This window comes from Macaca thibetana, chromosome 14, assembly GCF_024542745.1.
Source record: "Macaca thibetana thibetana isolate TM-01 chromosome 14, ASM2454274v1, whole genome shotgun sequence".
Lineage (NCBI taxonomy): Eukaryota > Metazoa > Chordata > Mammalia > Primates > Cercopithecidae > Macaca > Macaca thibetana.
Window position 1 is genome coordinate 62,237,808 of NC_065591.1, and position 15,882 is coordinate 62,253,689.

At 39.1% G+C, this 15,882-nt stretch overlaps 2 protein-coding genes and 1 pseudogene across 2 annotated transcripts in view; 1 reads left to right on the forward strand and 2 right to left on the reverse strand.

Annotated features, from left to right (window-relative positions):
- MMP26 (matrix metallopeptidase 26) overlaps positions 1–15,882 on the reverse strand; it is a 355,123-nt gene that overhangs the window by 149,540 nt on the left and 189,701 nt on the right. The gene's annotated exons all lie outside the window — the stretch shown is intronic.
- RHOG (ras homolog family member G) overlaps positions 1–15,882 on the forward strand; it is a 1,041,648-nt gene that overhangs the window by 92,723 nt on the left and 933,043 nt on the right. The gene's annotated exons all lie outside the window — the stretch shown is intronic.
- On the reverse strand, positions 14,740–15,697 carry LOC126936483 (olfactory receptor 51H1-like; annotated as a pseudogene).

Below are 15,882 nucleotides of genomic sequence, written 5' to 3' on the forward strand. Positions count from 1 at the left end.
TTGGGGAAAGCAGAGATTGCTGCCCTATCATGACAAAGAGACATGAAGAGGGCATTCCCAACTGCATGCTGAATTAGAGGCAGATCTGAATTTGCACCCAGGACCCCTGCTACTTCACTGGACTGGAGCCTCTAGCACAGTCTCCAGTTTGGCCTCCCGGCATCTCTGGGTGTGTGCTGCTTTCTCTGGGACGATGTCTTTATTAGCTTCTGCTCATGAGACTAAATGGAGAATTATCCTGTTCTATGCCCGCTTTAGAGGCTGGTGAGTCTTTCAACTACTTGCAAACTACAGCCCTTGCAAAAACCAGTTACTGTCTTCTGCTTTACTCCTTCCCCAGTCTCCTTAATGGCCTTTTCATAGAGCCCTATGAAGTGATGCCTCTCAGCCTTCCTCATTTCATTCTGCTGACTCTGAATTTCTGCTCTCCAATTTTCTTTTCTTGGTGGACAATGGACGAGCAGAAGTGCCCTGTGACTCAAGACCAAATTGGGAGATGGGGACCCTTGCCAAGCACCTCCCTTTTCTTTCTCCACTTTTCTCTGCTGACCCATGGAATCTAATGCCTTCACTGTTAAAAGTTCCCTTGTCTTTCTTTTCTCATAGACTTGCAGACTTAATAGAGTTAATGCTACAAGTCATGTGGAGTGGGCAGAGAGCTAACCAATCCTTGGCCATTTTTGTCTAGTGTATGGGGTTTTTAAATATGGGAAGCACAGGTAATGAGCCTACTGCTGCTTTGAGAAATTGAAATGTACATTCTCTAAAAGGTAGGAAAATATGAACAATATAATTTCCCTTCTTGCCCAACTCTCCTTCCTCCCCTACAGTGCTATTTTTTTTTTTTTTTATTTTTGACAGGCTAGAAATCTTATGAGCCTAATGCATACTGAGAGCTGAAATGCCTTGTCCTTTTCAAATATTGTAGCCCCACTGATCACACTTTGGACTTCAGATTCAAGCTTGCTGTTTTCTAAAATAAAATCAACTTGTAAATCTTTGTGTACCTTTTGTTGAAGAAATTGGTTCTAAGAACCATCTTCTCTCACAGAGTAGAGTTCAACTTTTATCTGTGATAATGAGTTCGAGTCCCAAGAAAGTACTCACAGTCTCTGTTGGACTTCAATTACTGCACCCATTATGTGGAACTAAATACAGGCATCTGTCAGGGTGTTGCTCAAGTCAGAGAAGGGATGAAGGATAAAATAAACTGAGATCTGCTTAGAAATAGCTTCAGGGAAATTCAAACTCTGTTTTCTCACTGAAGTATCTGAAACTAAAACCAATAATACTGGATCAGGGTAACGCTCAAAACCAAACTCCTTCTTGGAGTATTTTTGTGTGGAGGCAGTATTCTTACCTTTCTAGGCTTACCCTGGAGGACACAGTGGGAGCACCGAGTCTTCTCCCATTCTCAGAATGAAGCTCAATGGCCATTGATCTCTAGACCTGAAGCTCCCAGTGAGTCAGGCCATTCTGCACAGTTTCTCGCCTTCCTGCTTCTTAGTGTTCCATAAGTCATACTGCTTTCTGGGAAGTGAAGAGGTGGCTGAGGCACAGGGATCCACTTGCCCTGAGTTCTACTGTATCTTTGACCAAGTACAGCATGCTCATAAGCAGTTCTAAAAAGTTTCTTGGATTCAGCCTATGTCAGAGACCTCAGATCAGGACCTATTCAAAGAACTAGGTCTGTCCTTTCACTTCCCCCAAGCATCAGATCTACCACTCTCCCTGAGCCTGCTGCCTCATATTTACACCAGCCTCCTCTGAGAATGAAGACTAAAGCTAGAAGTGTTAACCCTTACATTTCCTCTCTCCTCTGCATGCACAAATGAAAAGGCAGGATATTTGAATGCTCAGAAATGTGCAAGAAATTTTAATACTACATGAGTGTGAGTTTGTCTATATATGCATGTATTTTTAGTGCAAGTATGTATATTTACAATTGAAGGGATATTTTGTGCAATATGAAAGTGTGCTGATATATCATGTAAATTGTGTGTATCTGACAGGTATGTGCATCAGGGACTGGATTTGCATGTGAGTGTGAGCATGTGTATGAATAAGCATGTCTGTGTACAAAAGTATGAATAGTCATTTGCTATCAATATGCATAATTAGTGTGCTACCATCATACTGTGCATTCAAGGTCACTAAGTGTGCAGGCTTTGTGAAGGCACATGCCCAGCTACATACCTGATGTGTGAGGTTGAACATCATGTGTATACATATTAGTATGCCTATTTAATGAATGTGGGGTTCATAAGGATGTGCAGCATTTCTTGGTGCATCAGGGTTTACTGAGGTAGCAATTGTTCCAAGGCCCCTCAAATCTGAGTGGGTCATTATACAAACAGGCAATGGCAATTCCAATGGAGATCATGCCACAGTCAGTTCTGAAAATTTGTGAGGCTGGAAGGCTCTCTTTGCTCAGTCTGAACAGTTGAAGCTTATATAGAGCTTTCTCTGTCTCAATCACCAAATAGGGTCCTGTTGGTATTAAAATATTTAATTTTTGTCAACACTTCCTGATTTCATTTAAATCTCATGATTGATTAGATGTCTAAAAATTTGATAAAGGAGTATTTAAAACCCTTATTTGAAAAGGGTGCAAAGCAGTCAGACTTCAGAATATGCAGCCCACAAAATACAAAACCCAACATACATCTAAAGAGAGAAAAATACACAAAAACTACCAAGGTTATCAGCTTTACATTAATGTTTTTGTGGTAGGATTGTGATCATCATAGTCACAAAGTTAATGATACATTTTCATATATCAGCCTACAAAATCTGGAATACAATTGTTCTTGCTAGAGAGTCCAGGTTACAGGGAATAGTCAAGATTTTATTATTTTAGAGATCTGGATGGCATTGGTCATAGGAATTTTTGGTTTATCTCTGGTTGCAAATTATTTTTCTGTAGCTGTTGTTTTTGACTTCTATTTATGAAATCCTCAGTATAATGAAAGCAGAACCAAGTTCAGGTCCTTTTACTTTCTTTCTTTCTTCTTCATTTCTTTTAGAGTGACTTATCCCCCAAAACAGAATGTGACCTCTTGAGTAAGACCTGCATTTCCTCATCTGACCCTTCCCCTCTTTCAAATGGAACAGTGACTCCAAGCAGACATGACATTCAGGCTCTTTGGAAAGTACTTCTCAGTTCAAGCACACTGCTTTTCAAGTTCAGTAGGGAAAGGCAGGCTAAAAAAGAGTGTGTAGTAGAAAGGTCAGTCTTCCTGATTGGCCCTTCTAGAAGCCCCTCATCATTTGAGTCTTTCCAAAGCTGGTACCTCTGCAAGATGCTTTGGGGACTAGGAATCTGACTCACAGCCCTGTGCTGAAGCCCAGTCTCCATTGGGATGTACAAGGAATTCTGAGAAGTATTGAGAGTCCCAGTAAAGGTTGGTTACAATAAACTTAAAGTCTCTTCAGTCTGTAATTGTAGGGTTACAAGAGCAGGACAAGAAGGATATTTAGAAAAGACGTTTCAATGAAAGAATAGGTTGTTGAAGATGTTAACATGAGAATTCTGGAACACTTCAATAAATATATGTAGAAACCTGGGCCGCAGCCTCGGAGTTCTTATATCCTCACTTTTTTTGACCTCCATCTGCAAAATACATTAGTCAATCATGTATGGACATGGCATGGACCTTGCCAAAGCTTAGAGATACTTTTTGAGCATCTTTTCATTTAACAACAGCATCCATTTTTCTAGTTCTTTTATTCAACCCATGTTATTCCACATAATCCATTACTTACATATGTATATCAATTTACATATGATATACAACATTAAGTTTATTATATTACATAGATTTATATAATATAGGTATTACGTACAAAGAATTAAATATAACATGTATGTATGTGTGTGTGTATATATAGATATATATCCTTCAATCTTCTTTTCTCTTAAAATCCTTCATATAAAATTAGTACTTATAGTCCATCATTCCAGTCATACTAATATAAATAACCTTGATATCTATTTTTCTATCACAACTACCATACAAAATGTTATACTTTGGTATCCCTGTACCACTGAGCAACTGCTAGAAATAATAACACAAAATATCAGGTTGTTACTGCTGCAAGTTCATAGTACCCAACCTCATGTGGGTTTTCAAAATACCTCACAATATGTTTGCATTTATCTTTCTTTATTGAGGAGGGACACAATAATATACTGACCTCCCTGGATGAGTGTATTTGTCCCCTAAGCTAAAGGAAGGATATTTTGTTGCTTCTGTGTCTCATCAGGAAGCAGAATTCCCAGGTCTGATATAGAAGATTAAGCCTCCTCAGTTTTGATCTGTGCATGTGTAAAATGAGATGACTTTTGCTTGCCTCATTTCTTCTTACTTGCCTAAGTATGGTGCCCTCATCATCATTTTCTCCACCATCTAGGCTGAGTTACCACATTTATGTAGGGAAACCAAATCTGGTTAGAGGGGAAATATCTAGGTCTATGCTGTGCCTTTCACTAATTTCAAAGAGAATCTTGTTGATGCCAACATTGTAGTGAAGGTCTTAGTCATTGCCAGCAAACAAAAGTAAAATTTACATGTCCTGATTAGACAGTTATCCTCTTCCCCAACCCCTCCAAATTTATATGTTGATGGCCTAAGCCTCAGTTCCTCAGAGTATGACCTTACTTAGGGTCATTGCAGATATAATTAGTTAAATTAAAAAGAGGTCATACTGGAGTATAGTGAGATCCTAATCCAACATTCTTTATACAAGAATCCAAGTTCTTGTATAAAGGGGAAATTTGATCACAGATATACACACACATATGGATGTCATGTGGACAAGGCAGAGATCAAGATGATGCATCTATAAGCCAAGGTTTCCAGCAAACCACCAGAAGGTAAGTGAGAGGTGTAAAACAGATTCTCTATCACAGCTGACAATAGGAGCCAAATGTGCAGATACCTTGACAGTGGGCTTCTAGCCTCTAGAACTGTGACACAATAAATTCTGGTTGTTAAATACACGCTTGGAATACTCTATTATGGCAGTCCTAACAAACTAATTCCATTTTGTCATGTAACATAACATATTCACAGTTTCCAAATTAAGTCATGAATCTCTGAAAGGCTGTTATTCTATCTACCACAGGCCCTGATTTTTAAAGTGAAAAGTGAGCATCAGGGAGCTAAGGTAGAAGCCAGTCTGAAAGACTTCAGTTAATGTGGAAACTACTTCTTGATGTTTTTCACCACTGCAAAGACCAAAACTCTGGTTATGGAATATTGTATAAAAGAGTCACAGTCTATGCCAGATGTGGTGGCTCATGCCTGTAATCCCAACACTTTGGAAGGCCAAGGCATTGGACCCCAGGAGACCATCCTGGGCAATATAGTAAGACACTTGATCTGTGCCAAGATGACTGAATAGGAACAGCTCCAGCCTCCAGCTCCCAGTGTGAGCGACACAGCAGATGGGTGATTTCTGCATTTCCAACTGAAGTATCAGGTTCATCTCACTGGGGTGTGTTGGACAGTGGGGGCAGGACAGTGGGTGCAGCCCATTGAGAGCCAAAGCAGGGCAAGGCATCGCCTCACCCGGGAAGTGCAAGGGGGAAGGGAATTCCCTTTCCTAGCCAAGGGAAACTGTGACACACAACACCTGGAAAATCGGATAACTCCCACTCTAATACTGCACTTTACCAAGGGTCTTAGCAAATGGCACAGCAGGAGATTATATCCCGCACCTGGCTCAGAGGGTCCCATGCCCACAAAGCCTCCCTCATTGCTAGCACAGCAGTCTGAGATCTAACAGCAGGGCAGCAGCGAAGCTGGGGGAGGGGTGCCTGCCATTGCTGAGGCTTAAGTAGGTAAACAAAGTGGCTGGGAAGCTCCAACTGGGTGGAGCCCACTGAAGCTCAAGGAGGCCTGCCTGCCTCTGTAGACTCCACCTCTGGGGACAGGGCATAGCCAAACAAAAGGCAGCAGAAACCTCTGCAGATGTAAATGTCCATGTCTGACAGCTTATAGAGAGTAGTGACAGCTTGAAGAGAATAGTGGTTTTCCCAGCATGGAGTTTGAGATCTGAGACCGGACAAATTGTCTGCTCAAGTGGGTCCCTGACCCCCAAGTAGCCTAACTGGGAGACATCCCCCACTAGGGGCACACTGATATGTCACACTTCACACGGCTGGGCACACCTCTAAGAGGAAGCTTCAAGAGGAACAATCAGAGAGCAACATTTGCTGTTCAGTAATGTTCACTCTTCTGCAGCCTCTGCTGCTGATACTCAGGCAAACAGGGTCTGCAGTGGATCTCAAGCAAACTCCAACAGACCTGCAGCTAAGGGCCCTGACTGTTAGAAGGAAAACTAACAAACATAAAGGACATCCACACCAAAACCTCGTCTGTATGTCACTAACATCAAAGACCGAAGGTAGATAAAACCACAAAGAGGGGAAAAAGCAGTACAGAAAAGCTGGAAATTCTAAAAATCAGAGTACCTCTTCCCCTCCAAAGGAATGCAGCTCCTTGCCAGCAATGGAACAAAGCTGGACAGAGAATGACTTTGACGAGTTGAGAGAAGAAGACTTCAGACAATCAAACTTCTTCAAGCTAAAGGAGGAACTACAAACCCAGTGCAAAGAAACTAAAAACCTTGAAAAAAGATTTGACGAATGGCTAACTAGAATAACCAATATAGAGAAGTCCATAAACAAACTGATAGAGATGAAAACCATAACACGAGAACTATGTGACAAATGCGCAAGCTTCAGTAACCGACTTGATCAACTGGAAGAAAGGGTATCAGTGATTGAAGATCAAATGAATGAAATGAAGCAAGAAGAGAAGTTTAGAGAAAAGAGAGTAAAAAGAAATGAACAAAGCCTCCAAGAAATATAGAACTATGTGAAAAGACCAAATCTATGTCTGATTGGTGTACCTGAAAGTGACAGGGAGAATGGAACCAAGTTGGAAAACACTCTGCAGGGTATTATCCAGGAGAACTTCCCCAACCTAGCAAGACAGGCTGACATTCAAATTCAGGAAGAACAGAGAACGCCACAAAGATACTCCTCAAGAAGAGCAACTCCAAGACATATAATTGTCAGATTCACCAAAGTTGAAATGAAGGAAAAAATCTTAAGGGCAGCCAGAGAGAAAGGTCGCGTTACCCACAAAGGGAAGCCCATCAGACTAACAGCGGATCTCTTGGCAGAAACTCTCCAAGCCAGAAGAGAGTGGGGGCCAATATTCAACATTCTTAAAGAAAAGAATTTTAAACCCAGAATTTCATATCCAGCCAAACTAAGCTTCATAAGTGAAGGAGAAATAAAATCCTTTACAGACAAGCAAATGCTGAGAGATTTTGTCACCAGCAGGACTGCCCTACAAGAACTCTTGAAGGAAGTACTAAACATCAAATGGAAAAACCAGTACCAGTCACTGCAAAACCATGCCAAAATGTAAAGACCATCAATGCTAGGAAGAAACTGTTTCAACTAACAAGCAAAATAACCAGCTAACATCATAATGACAGGATCAAGTTCACACATAACAATATCAACCTTAAATGTAAATGGGCTAAATGCTCCAATTAAAAGACACAGGCTGGCAAATTGGATGAAGAGTCAAGACCCATCAATTTGCTGTAGCCAGGAGACCCATCTCACGTGCAGAGACACACATAGGCTCAAAATAAAGGGATGAAGGAAGATCTACCAAGCAAATGGAAAACAAAAAAAGCAGGAGTTGCAATCCAAGTCTCTGATAAAACAGACTTTAAACCATCAAAAATGGTCCCATTTACATAATGGTAAAGGGATCAATTCAACAAGAAGAGCTAAATATCTTAAATATATATGCACCCAATACATGAGCACCCAGATTCGTAAAACAAGTCTTTAGAAACTTACAAAGAGACTTAGACTCCACACAATAACCATGGGAGACTGTAACATCCCACTGTCAACATTAGACAGATCAATGAGACAAAAAGTTAACAAGGATATCCAGGAGTTGAACTCAACTCTGCACCAAGCAGACCTAATAGACATCTACAGAACTCTCCACACCAAATCGACAAAATATACATTCCTCTCAGCACCACATCACACTTATTCCAAAATTGACCACATAGTTGGAAGTAAAGCACTCCTTAGCAAATGTGAAAGAACAGAAACTATAACAAACTGTCTCTCAGACCACAGTGCAATCAAACTAAGGATTAAGAAACTCAATCAAAACCACTCAACTACATGGAAACAGAACAACCTGCTCCTGAATGACTACTGGGTACATAACAAAATGAAGGCAGAAATAAAGATGTTTTTTGAAACCAATGAGAACAAAGATAAAACATACCAGAATCTCTGGGACACATTTAAAGCAGTGTGTAGAGGGAAACTGATAGCACTAAATGCCCACAAGAGAAAGCAGGAAAGATCTAAAATTGACACCCTAACATCACAATTAAAAGAACTAGAGAAGCAAAAGCAAACACATTCAAAAGCTAGCAGAAGGCAAGAAATAACTAAGATCAGAGCAGAACTGAAGGAGATACAGACACAAAAAACCCTTCAAAAAACCAGGAGCTGGTTTTTTGAAAAGATTAACAAAATTGATAGACCACTAGCAAGACTAATAAAGAAGAAAAGAGAGAAGAATCAAATACACGCAATAAAAAATGCTAAAGGGGATATCACCACTGACCCCACAGAAATACAAACTACCGTCAGAGAATACTATAAACACCTCTACACAAATAAACTAGAAAACCTAGAGGAAATGGATAAATTCCTTGACACATACACTCTCCCAAGACTAAACCAGGAAGAAGTGGAATCCCTGAATAGACCAATAACAGGCTCTGAAATTGAGGCAATATTAATAGCCTACCAACCAAAAAAAGTCCAGGACCAGACGGATTCATAGCCAAATTCTACCAGAGGTACCAGGAGGAGCTGGTACCATTCCTTCTGAAATTATTCCAATCAATAAAAAAAGAGAGAATCCTCCCTAACTCATTTTATGAGGCCAACATCATCCTGATACCAAAGCCTAGCAGAGACACAACATAAAAAGAGAATTTTAGACCAATATCCCTGATGAACATCAATGCAAAAATCCTCAATAAAATACTAGCAAACCGAATCCAGTAGCATATCAAAAATCTTATCCACCATGATCAAGTTGGCTTCATCCCTGGGATGCAAGGCTGGTTGAACATATATTCAAGTCAATAAACGTAATCCATCACATCAACAGAACCAAAGACAAAAATCACATGATTATCTCAATAGATGCAGAAAAGGCCTTTGAGAAAATTCAACAGCCCTTCATGCTAAACACTCTCAATAAACTAGGTATTGATGGGGCATATCTCAAAATACTAAGAGCTATTTATGACAAACCCACAGCCAATATCATACTGAATGGGCAAAAACCAGAAACATTCCCTTTGAAAACTGGCACAAGACAGGGTGCCCTCTCTCACCACTCCTATTCAACATAGTGTTAGAAGTTCTGGCCAGGGCAATCAGGCATGAGAAAGAAATAGACTGTATTCAATTAGGAAAAGAGAAAGTCAAATTGTCCCTGTTTGCAGATGACATGATTGTATATTTAGAAAACCCCATCATCTCAGCCCAAAATCTCCTTAAGCTGATAAGCAACTTCAGCAAAGTCTCAGGATACAAAACCAATGTACAAAAGGCACTAGCATTGTTATACACTAATAACAGACAAACCGAGAGCCAAATCATGAGTGAACTCCCATTCACAATTGCTTCAAAGAGAATAAAATACCTAGGAATCCAACTTACAAGGGATGTGAAGGACCTCTTCAAGGAGAACTACAAACCACTGCTCAACAAAATAAAAGAGGACACAAACAAATGGAAGAACATTCCATGCCCATGGGTAGGAAGAATCAACATCATAAAAATGGCCATACTGCCCAAGGTAATTTATAGATTAAACGCCATCCCCTTTAAGCTACCAATGACTTTCTTCACAGAATTAGAAAAAAAGTACTTTAAAGTTCATATGAAACCAAAAAAGAGCCTGCATTGCCAAGACAGTCCTAAGCCAAAAGAACAAAGCTGTAGGCATCATACCACCTGACTTCAAACTATGCTACAAGCCTACAGTAACCAAAACAGCATGGTACCGGTACCAAACAGATATAGACCAATGGAACAGAATAGAGCCCTCAGAAATAATACCAGACATCCACAACCATCTTATCTGACAAACCTGACAAAAACAAGAAACGGGGAAAGGATTCCCTATCTAATAAATGGTGCTGGGAAAACTGGCTAGCCATATGTAGAAAGCTGAAACTGGATCACTTCCTTACACCTTACACAAAAATTAATTCAAGATGGATTAGAGACTTAAATGTTAGACCTAAAACCATAAAAACCCTAAAAGGAAACCTAGGCAATAACACTCAGGACATAGGTATGGCAAGGATTTCATTTCTAAAACACCGAAAGCAATATCAACAAAAGCCAAACTTGACAAATGGGATCTAATTAAACTAAAGAGCTTCTGTATAGCAAAAGAAACTACCATCAGAGTGAACAGGCAATCTACAGAATGGGAGAAAATGTTTGCAATCTAGTCATCTGACAAAGGGCTAAAATCCAGAACCTACAAAGAACTCAAACAAATTTATAAGAAAAAATCAAACAACCCCGTCAAAAAGTGGGCAAAGGATGTAAACAGACACTTCTCAAAAGAAGACATTTATGCAGGCAACAGACACATGAAAAAATGCTCATCATTACTCACCATCAGATAAATGCAAATCAAAACCACAATGAGATACCATCTCACACCAGTTAGAATGGCAATTATTAAAAAGTCAGGAAACAACAGGTGCTGGAGAGGATGTGGAGAAATAGGAACAATTTTACAGTGTTGGTGGGACTGTAAACTAGTTCAACCATTGTGGAAGACAGTGTGGTGATTCCTCAAGGATGTAGAACTAGAAATACCATTTGACCCAACCATCCCATTACTGGGTCTATACACAAAGGATTATAAATCATTCTGCTATAAAGACACATGCACACATATGTTTACTGCGGCACTATTCACAATAGCAAAGACTTGGAACCAACTCAAATGTCCATCAATGACAGACTGGATTAAGAAAACGTGGCACATATACACCATGGAATACTATGCAGCCATAAAAAAGGATGAGTTCATGTCCCTAGTAGGGACATGGATGCAGCTGGAAACAGTCATTCTCAGCAAACTTTCACAAGAATAGAAAACCAAATACCGCATGTTCTCACTCATAGGTGGGAATTGAACAATGAGAACACTTGGACACAGGAAGGGGAACATCACACACTGGGGTCTGTTGTGGGAGGGGGAGGGATAGCATTAGGAGATATACCTAATGTAAATGATGAGTTAACGGGTGCAGCACACCAACATGGCACATGTATACATATGTAACAAACCTGCACATTGTGCACATGTACCCTAGAACTTTAAGTTTAATAAAAAAGAAAATAAAAAAGTCATACTCTAGATTCCTGAAGCTGATATAGAGAAATTGGGATTACATTGTGGCTCAATGAATTTAGCCTTGAAGGTATTGATTTAAGGATATATTCACAGCACTAAAAGGATTAAGTACACGTATCAACAAACTATCAAACTCATGCTAACTTTTGGCCATTCTTACCTGGGAAAACAGATGGCATTTCTCAGTCTCTAGGTTATCTTATAGGCATCCAGAAAGCATTCCAGCTATTCGCTTGCCTCTTTCCACCATTAGACTGTACTTTTTCTGCAGTTCTTGACTTTATGAGTTTCATCATCATTATTATGTAGCACTGTGCCTAGCTCAATATATAGAATTGATATTGTTAAAATTAACTATGAAAAAATAGGATGCATCATTTTAAATCAGTGCTTCTCAAAATATCCATGGTAAATCCATTTTGATTTTGGTTTTTGATTTTTCCAGTTCACCTTGGATCAATATAATTTTATTGTTCTGACTTTGTATATAAAATTATGTGCTTCAGTACTACTGAGAAGTTGAATAGCTATAAACATCTTCAAACACTTTCCATTTTGGAGCTTACCTCAGCACAGATAGGTAACAGACAGTTGCCAAACCAGCACTGGTTCATAGACCTCACTTTCAATAGCACACTACTAAATCAGTCCCTTCTTTAGATTCTCTCCTTGACATTTTGTTCTGGAACTGAAATCTTGCCATTGATATGACTATTATTCTTCCTCATTTAAAATATACTATACAATTATTTCCTTATGGAAACAGAAAGACAACATTGAGTGTACAAGAGAGAAGACAGAAAAGAGAGACAGTGAGAATCAGCATGTACTTTGCAGCTAGAATAATGTGGCTTCAGATTTTGACTGTGCCCACTTACTTTCTATCTGAGCTTGATAGAGTTACATAAACCCTTTGTGCCTCCATGTATTTTTAAAAATTGAGAATAATAATGAATATAATACAAACCAACATTTGTTGAATGTTTACATTGTTTCAGGCTCCGGGTAACATCTTACATACATGAAGTTCCTTAATCGCTGTAACTCTATGAAATAAGTAATATTCTCATCCAGAGATTGTATGTTAGAACAGTCAGTATTAAATACATTAGAAATGTCATCCCGTATTACACAGATAGTGAGTAGCACAGCCCGGACTTAAACCCAGAGATATAAGACATCTAAGCTTTTGCTTTCAGTATATTTACACATAGAGTGAATTCTAGGAGTAATGAGATAATACAGTATATCATACATCAGTTACTGAAGTTCATAGATGGTATTGTAGCTATCACTTGTACTGTTGATGCTGTGATTGCTTTAGCTACCATCTTCACCTTTAAAGGGGAAAGTGAAGAAGACAGAAAGGGGATAAAGAAATAAACACAATCTTCTTCACCATTATACTTGTTTCTGAGGCCAGTCTTTATGTTCTTAAAGCACCAAAGATAGCGGCTGTGAAGAATTTATTTGAAAAACATAGATTGTGGTTTAAAATATGTCATTGCCTAACTTTCAAGCATCCTAAATAGGTGAAAACACCCAAGACCTAAAAATCCTCAAGGAGTCTTGTTTATGCCTTGAGAATATTGGTCACTTAACACTGATTCTAGGACCTCTTTCCCCACGTTGGAGAAGGTAGCGCTAGGCCGAGTCTCTTAACAACATGAGGAATAGCTCTGCTCCAGATTCAGGGCTGTGACAGTGTTGGCAAACACTTACGTCCCTCCAGACATGGCAGAGCTCAAGTTTCTCCACAAAGTCAAAAAATATAAATAATATTTGATAGTTATATTATTTTTAAATGTCTGAAATGCACTTTTGTTTTTGTGTATTAAGAAAAGGATAATAGAATTTATTTTTATGAATCTATCTAAGCACCTATCTAAAGAAGTTCAATAAGTCTTCATGTACATGAAAGCAGCGTTTAAATGGAAATACTCTTTTCTTGCCCAGAAAATCTTTCTGAACTAATCTTCCAAACTTCTAAAGTAGTCACTGGTTAGAGTAATAAATAGAGACACTGAAGTCTCAAAGAATCTAGTGTGTTAGGTTTCAACATTCAAAGTACAAATACTTTGAAAAAGTCATTTTGACCACATAAACAAATACACATAGCTCAATGTATATGTACATCTCTGTTATTTCCAACTCTTATACTTATTTTGCCTTCAAACAAAACTAATCATGATTCTTTAAGCCCCTACTCTGAGTGTCTTCACCATCTGTTTGCCTAACCCATTTAACCTCTTTTCTAAGGTACAGAAGACGTCTGTTCAGCTGAGACTTGGCCAACAAGCAAATTAACTATTTTGTATCTTGATATCTTCATCTGGAATCAGTGCATAACACTCTCTCTCATAGGACGCCATAATTATCAGATGAGAGAACATGTAAAAGGATCTAGCACTGTGTCTTTTATTTAGTGGATAGTCTATAAACAGAAGTTTTCTTATTCTCTATTATTCAATGTTCTTGAATACCCATAGTTGCATAGTTCTATTAAATTTATGATTAATTTCATGAAAATTCTAGATGCTAAGTAATATTACTTTCACTTTCAAAATAAAGAAATTGCAGCTAAGAAATATAAAGAGAATACTCAGTATTCACATAGCTGTTGCATGGAAGAGCTAAACCTTACCCTTAGTCTTTTGATCTTATGTCATACAACATGGTTCGTGGCCCTGCTCACTTGTATACATTTATATTCTTAATTCTACAACTGGATCATCTTTCTGATTCATACTTTATTTAATAATATATTCTTCCCTGGTGTTTTCTTATTATTTCATGAGTACAGTTTGTTTCTTTCCTACTAAGCCCATGGAAGCCACTGCTAATTCTTGATCTAGAATATTAAATTAAATTAACTTAAGGAAGTTGAATTTAAAACACATAAAACTTATGGCCTATGTCTATTCAAAAGTTTTATTTAAAAATGGAATTTGTAATAATCTCTGCCTTTAGCTGTTATATGCTGTCTTAAATGTAGAGTTACAGAACAGTACAATGAATAGTTCTTGTAGATACCACCCTTTCTATATTAGACAATGGACAATTTGGCACAGGAAAAAAAAGTATTCTCTATGAGCAGAGAGATCTTTCTTTGCCCAATTAAAGTCACACAGAAAATGTAAATAAATAAATGAATCTTTATTTTTCATAGTCATAATTGAGATTTACAGAATAGCTGCTTCTCTCAAACAGGCAGACTCTAACCTTCTGCTGTAATCTTGGTTTCAACAAACATCTGGAAGATCTTCCTTTGTATTTCTTTGGTTTTCACAGTATAGACTATGTGGTTTAGCACAGGGGGTACAACAAGGTATGCATTTGCCATGAGGGCATGAGGGCTTTCCAAAGCGATGAATGACAGACACCCCAATGAGTGGCACATAGAAGATGAGTACAGCACAGATGTGTGAAACACAGGTGTTGAGTGCCTTCAGTCAACCCTCCCTTGAGGCAATAGCCATTACTGTTTGAAGTATAAACACATAGGAGAGGAGGATGGAGAGGGAGTCAGAACCCTTGGTGAAGATGACAGCGATGAGGCCATAGAGACCGTTGACGCGGGTGCTGGCACAGGCAAGGTGCATAACATCTTGGTGGAGGCAGAAGGAGTGGGAGAGGATGTTGGAGTGGTAGAAGGGGAGCCTCTTGATGAGGAAAGGCACAGGGAAGACAACACAGACTGCCCTTGACAAAATGACTAACCCTGTTTTGCAGACCACACCATTGGTTAGAATGGTGCTGTACCTGAGAGGGGTCCAGATTGCCACAACCTGATCAAAGGCCATTGCCACCAGCACGCCAGACTCAATGGCTGAGAAGGTGTGGATGAAGTACATCTGAACAAGACAGGCATCAAAGGCAATGGACTTGTAGTTAAACAAGAATATGCCTAGCATAGAGGGCAAAGTACAGACGGCAAGCCCCATGTCTGCCAAAGCCAGCATGCACAGAAAGTGGTACATAGGGATATGTAGAGATGATTCAGACGTGATGGTAGAGATTATGATGCTCTTGCCAAAGAGGGCAATAACATATACAGCACCCAGCGGAAATGTCATCTGGTAATACTTTTGCTCAAGCCCTGGAATTCCAGTGAAGACAAAGTAAAGGTGTTGGAAGTGGGAGTAGTTATTATCTGCATGGTGCCAATGTGACATAGTCATGGGAAAGGAACTCATGGGATCCTGATGAATGGCTTCCAAAAATACAGTGACAAAGATAAATGATACATTAGACTCTGAATTCCTTGAGAGTGGGGCCATTTTTTCCCCACATAACTGTATTTCAGGGGGTAGGGGAGGCAAAATTTAAGAGGCGACAGAATCCCTAAAATCGTTACTCC